Source organism: Schistocerca cancellata, chromosome 8 (assembly GCF_023864275.1).
Source record: "Schistocerca cancellata isolate TAMUIC-IGC-003103 chromosome 8, iqSchCanc2.1, whole genome shotgun sequence".
NCBI classification, from domain to species: domain Eukaryota; kingdom Metazoa; phylum Arthropoda; class Insecta; order Orthoptera; family Acrididae; genus Schistocerca; species Schistocerca cancellata.
The window spans coordinates 552,469,908-552,476,593 of record NC_064633.1 but is presented as its reverse complement, the minus strand read 5'-3'; positions in this window follow the sequence as shown (position 1 = coordinate 552,476,593).

The following is a 6,686-nucleotide window of genomic DNA, read 5'->3' as shown; positions in this document are numbered from 1 at the left end:
TACTTTAATGTTGACAGTTTTGCTTCTAATTTTGCTGAAGGTTCTTTTGACTTTTCTAAATGGTGAATCAGATTATACATATCTCACAACACAATGAATTGCGATACTGATTTGTAAAGAGCTCAGGAAGAGGGCTGTCGCCATTTCCTTTTCAGTTATACTGACAGCATCAGACGTCAGAGGGTATGTAAGGGTGAACTGTTATTATTAAGTCTACAAGCAAAACGGATGGACAATCAACTAATTTCTTAGTATGTAGAATCGATGAGTAAGGGAACTGCATTTCGTCATTTTTTACTTCATTTATTTCTGTAGTATCCTCATTCTCACGATATACACAACAGGAATCCATAAATACTATAAAAGCGAATATATATATATATATATATATATATATATATATATATATATATATGTGTGTGTGTGTGTGTGTGTGTGTTCCACATCTCCTTTTAAACCACTACAATTATTTCAACCAAACTTGGTACGCATATCCGTTACATCAGGCAACAATCGCTGTGGGAGTACGAACCACCTACACTTAGCATAGTTCAGGAGATATGACGTCACAAACACTGAGATGCGTGAAAAACTACCGCATCGTGCAAGACGTTAAGATTAATTACCTCTGTGCAACTAACTCTATTCGCTACGTTATTTTTCAGACACTATCCACATTTGCCGCTCAATGCACCTACAAAATTATGTTATTGTACCACACTTAGTTCAGGAAATATGACGTCATGACCAATGATGTGCGTGAAAACTGCCGAATTCGACGTAACATTTAAATTAATTACTTCTTTACTACTCACTCTATTCGCAACACGTTTTCCATACGGTATAGACATATGCCGCTGAATGTACCTGCAAAATTATGTCGTTGTATGACACATAGATCAGAGATATGACGTCATAGACACTTAGGTGCGTGAGAACCTGCGGCATCATGCATGACGTTTAAATTTATTACTTCTTTGCTACAAAATCTGTTCAAAACATACGTTGCAGACAGTATCCACATACGCAGGTGACTGTGTCTACACAAATATGCTACTGTAAATACATAGTGAGAAATACATATGTCAGAAACACTGAGGTACCTGGAAAAATGCTGCGTCTCGTATCAAGTTTTATTACGAGTACATTTATTCTTTACTACTGAGACACTCCTATAGCCGAGGCAGCTTAAAGGAATCCTTGACATTTGGCAGCACTTTTGACAGTTTTCAACTTGGAAGCTTAAGCAGCTGTAGGCAAAAACAAAAGCCATGTATAGAGCTATGAAGAGGCGTTGCCATAGACACTTAGAAAATCGCGATATAGACACGCAATGCAGCCGAACAAATTATGCAGAAACTGCTCAGCATTATCTCACACCGTAACTACAGCAGGGGAACATACACTCCTGGAAATTGAAATAAGAACACCGTGAATTCATTGTCCCAGGAAGGGGAAACTTTATTGACACATTCCTGGGGTCAGATACATCACATGATCACACTGACAGAACCACAGGCACATAGACACAGGCAACAGAGCATGCACAACGTCGGCACTACTACAGTGTATATCCACCTTTCGCAGCAATGCAGGCTGCTATTCTCCCATGGAGACGATCGTAGAGATGCTGGATGTAGTCCTGTGGAACGGCTTGCCATGCCATTTCCACCTGGCGCCTCAGTTGGACCAGCGTTCGTGCTGGACGTGCAGACCGCGTGAGACGACGCTTCATCCAGTCCCAAACATGCTCAATGGGGGACAGATCCGGAGATCTTGCTGGCCAGGGTAGTTGACTTACACCTTCTAGAGCACGTTGGGTGGCACGGGATACATGCGGACGTGCATTGTCCTGTTGGAACAGCAAGTTCCCTTGCCGGTCTAGGAATGGTAGAACGATGGGTTCGATGACGGTTTGGATGTACCGTGCACTATTCAGTGTCCCCTCGACGATCACCAGTGGTGTACGGCCAGTGTAGGAGATCGCTCCCCACACCATGATGCCGGGTGTTGGCCCTGTGTGCCTCGGTCGTATGCAGTCCTGATTGTGGCGCTCACCTGCACGGCGCCAAACACGCATACGACCATCATTGGCACCAAGGCAGAAGCGACTCTCATCGCTGAAGACGACACGTCTCCATTCGTCCCTCCATTCACGCCTGTCGCGACACCACTGGAGGCGGGCTGCACGATGTTGGGGCGTGAGCGGAAGACGGCCTAACGGTGTGCGGGACCGTAGCCCAGCTTCATGGAGACGGTTGCGAATGGTCCTCGCCGATACCCCAGGAGCAACAGTGTCCCTAATTTGCTGGGAAGTGGCAGTGCGGTCCCCTACGGCACTGCGTAGGATCCTACGGTCTTGGCGTGCATCCGTGCGTCGCTGCGGTCCGGTCCCAGGTGGACGGGCACGTGCACCTTCCGCCGACCACTGGCGACAACATCGATGTACTGTGGAGACCTCACGCCCCACGTGTTGAGCAATTCGGCGGTACGTCCACCCGGCCTCCCGCATGCCCACTATACGCCCTCGCTCAAAGTCCGTCAACTGCACATACGGTTCACGTCCACGCTGTCGCGGCATGCTACCAGTGTTAAAGACTGCGATAGAGCTCCGTATGACACGGCAAACTGGCTGACACTGACGGCAGCGGTGCACAAATGCTGCGCAGCTAGCGCCATTCGACGGCCAACACCGCGGTTTCTGGTGTGTCCGCTGTGCCGTGCGTATGATCATTGCTTGTACAGCCCTCTCGCAGTGTCCGGAGCAAGTATGGTGGGTCTGACACACCGGTGTCAATGTGTTCTTTTTTCCATTTCCGGGAGTGTATAAAGAAAATTGTCAAATTGAATACCTGGGCAATGTTGGAGGTTTTTGCTGGTTAACAGATATACCAAACACGTAGAAAGCTAATTTACATTCAGTATTTGACGTTTTTTACATTAATCTGAATCTTAGATTGATTTTCCGTAATATCTGGTCCCTTGAATTTAAGATCAAAGGTCAATTGTAAACTCATCTTAACTAATGCCGATCGAAACGTGTATACGCTGATACAAGTTTAATATTGCCAATGTCTGATTCTCCACCCAAATGCCTAGACCGACAAATAACACACAATGTTTGCTTTTTCTCAAATCATCTGTCGGAATGTAATAGACACATCTGGAAATCTAGTCCTATTGATACAAGGTTATTCTTGACCAGCACGTCGCTACCTACCTTTCCTATGTCCTCTTCACGTGACACAACTGTAGGGCGAATGTCGTCTGCAATTCAGTTCTCAAGTCTTAAGAAAGATGAAGAAATTCAGGCAGAGGGAGGCACCTCGCTGCGTTTGCTTCAGTAGCAGCACATTGTTTCTTCAGCTATATCTGGGACGTAATATCAAGTTTTCCCGTTACTCACAGTTTCCGTTATCAACAGTGCTTGAAGTGTCACGTTTCGCCAGTAAAGCGCGCTGTATACATCACTTTTGTCTCGTAAACAAAGTAGTTTTGTGACTTTATCAGCCGTTGTTTTGTCTCTCATAAGCGCACGGTTCCTCTCAAGTCAACACATATGACGTAGATTATCTGAAAGAAGTGTATTTGAACAGTGAGTCGCCGCCCGCGGTGGTCTCGCGGTTCTAGGCGCTTCAGTCCGGAGCCGCGCGACTGCTACGGTCGCAGGTTCGAATCCTGCCTCGGGCATGGATGTGTGTGATGTCCTTAGGTTAGTTAGGTTTAAGTAGTTCTAAGTTCTAGGGGACTGATGACCACAGATGTTAAGTCCCATAGTGCTCAGAGCCATTTGAACCATTTGAACAGTGAGTCCTCTTGGACGCAAAAAAATAAAGTTTTTCAGAAAAAGTCTGTCTCCGGCAGTTTCAGTTTCTTACGAACCTACTTCTACTTGCCTTCTATGACACATCTGCATGGTGTATTCCGCCTGGGAACTGCACAGTGCGGGTAGATATCCTGAAAGCGTCGCCGATCAAACAAATGGTTCAAATGGCTCTGAGCACTATGCGACTTAACATCTGAGGTCATCAGTGCCCTAGAACTTAGAACTACTTAAACCTAACTAACCTAAGGACATCACACACATCCATGCCCGAGGCGGGATTCGAACCTGCGACCGTAACTGTCGCGCGGTTCCGGACTGAAGCGCCTAGAACCGCTCGGCCACAGCGGCCGGCTAGATACTCAGTGACTGATGTGTAAGTTCCTCCTTATGATGATGCAACCCTTACACCGATATCGATATACTTACTTTTTCCGTGCAACAGTAACTTTGTGAGTTTCCAGTAATTCTTAAAAAATATAAAATACGTGAAAGTATCTGTAATATATTCGTTTCTTTGTATGGCAACAGGATTTAATTGTTATCATAAACATCTAATAACTTTCTATCGAATCTTCATATGTCCAGTAACGTCAATATTTTCAGCTATATATCCTGTATTTGATTTAGGATGTAAGCATATCGAAGAAACTAAGAAGTTATTTTGTTCAATCAGTCATTGGGAAATTTATTTCACAGCGGGAAATCAATGGTGATCAACAATCATTATCTTATCAGTTTCTGCTCATGCGTAAACAGTTGTTCTTCGTCGGCCGGAGTGGCCGTGCGGTTCTAGGCGCTACAGTCTGGAGCCGAGCGATCGCTTCGGTCGCAGGTTCGAATCCTGCCTCGGGCATGGATGTGTGTGATGTCCTTAGGTTAGTTAGGTTTAATTAGTTCTAAGTTCTAGGCGACTGATGACCTAAGAAGTTAAGTCGCGTAGTGCTCAGAGCCAGTTGTTATTCCTTAGTAGGTCGTATATGACACATTGAATATTCACTGCAGTAAAATTCGTTAAACACTATTACCACCAGGCGACGAAAAAATGACTCTGGGTGTCCTCTTAAGAATTCCTAGGTTTTTCCATTTGGTGCTTTTAAAGATATTTTCACTCTTATATTTGCGACGTGTATATCGAGTTATCCAAATATATGGTTTGCTTCTACGATGACATCTAGTGCCAACGACTGAAGCATTCCAGGTCTGATTGAAAACTGTACTTTTCTATGCCCTGTCGACACTTTGAGTAGTGAGTCTCCAGCAGAAAGAGGTTCCTTCTCAATGGTCTGGAGATGACCACAGTAGTGGTGGAAACCGGTCACCTTAATAAATAAATCATGATCAAGACTTTTTTTATTTAAGTATTTGTAACACATTGATCACTGTCACTCTCATAATGTATTCAAAAGTAATCTTCTTAACTGTCTAGAACCAATCCATAAGATCGAATCCTCAAACACTCATGAAAATCTGGAAGAAGATTCACCCGCAACTATCAAAGAAACTGAAGAAGTTATTAATAGCGTAAAAAGCTACTGGAGAATACTCTACTACAGCATAAATTTTGGAATGGTCTCTAAAAAATTTTTTTAAAAATGCGCTAAAAGCAATATTTGATGATGTTTGGTTTGTGGGGCGCTCAACTGCGTGGTTATCAGCGCCCGTACAATTTCCCAACCTTTGCTCAGTCCAATTTCGCCACTTTCCTGGATGATGATGAAATGATGAGGACAACACAAACACCCAGTCATCTCGAGGCAGGTGAAAATCCCTGACCCCGCCGGGAATCGAACCCGCGACCCCGTGCTCGGGAAGCGAGAACGCTACCGCGAGACCACGAGCGGAGGACTCAATATTTGAGAAACCTTGGAAAACAGGAAAATTTCCATGATGGTGGATGGTGGCCTTGGTACATCTACTTCATAGGAATGGCAACAAACAAGTTACTAACTACAACAGAAGACTTTGTTTGCTATGAGCTCAATATATCATCCTTTCCAAGATTAGACTGAACAGGGTAGAAACATCACTGCATAGTAATTTAGGTGAATAACAAGATGGGTTTTGGAGGAACAGATCATGTTCTGAACACATATTCAATATGAAGTCAATCATTTGCCCAATTACTGAATCCAGAAGGTATTTACTTTTATTTGAAATTGCGTCTAGCATCTTGTGCAAGCGTACAGTATGAGGGATTTGTAAAGCACTTTTGACATGACGCCACTGTGGGAGAGTGGTCTAAAGCATAAAGTGGGAAGTCGCTCATCTGTGTTTGATTCTGGCTGATGCTAACCCTTTTTTAATTTTATTTTATCTCTTGTAATATGGTCTATTAATTATAGAATTGAAATATATTCAAACAGTTCAATTTGTATACATAATATATGTACGTTAGTTACAATTATTATCACTGTACATCAAAAGGCTATCGCCAAATACATTGCAGCACATTGGCGTAATTTTCGACGAACCGCAACTGATAATGTGGTTACCACATGATGGTGCTCCATCTCACTTCTGCATTTCTGTGTAGAGCCATCTCTACAACACCCACCCCATCCGAGGGATCGTACAAGGTGGTCTAACCTGGTCGCTGGACCACAACCGTTCAGATTGTCCCCTGTAGACCACCTGAAAGAAGTATATCCGCAGCCCATACCGGACCTGCAGAATCTGGAGCAATAGATTCATGCTGCCCATGATGCCACTCGGTCCCAATGTGATGCTTTTGAACACGTGCGTCAGCTTCTGCTGGGGCGTGTTTGCATATGCTTCGAGGCCCATGAGGGCCACTTCTGACCCCTAATCAAACGGTGTCTCATCATTGCATATCTTGCACTGCATTGTACTGTGCAGGCAT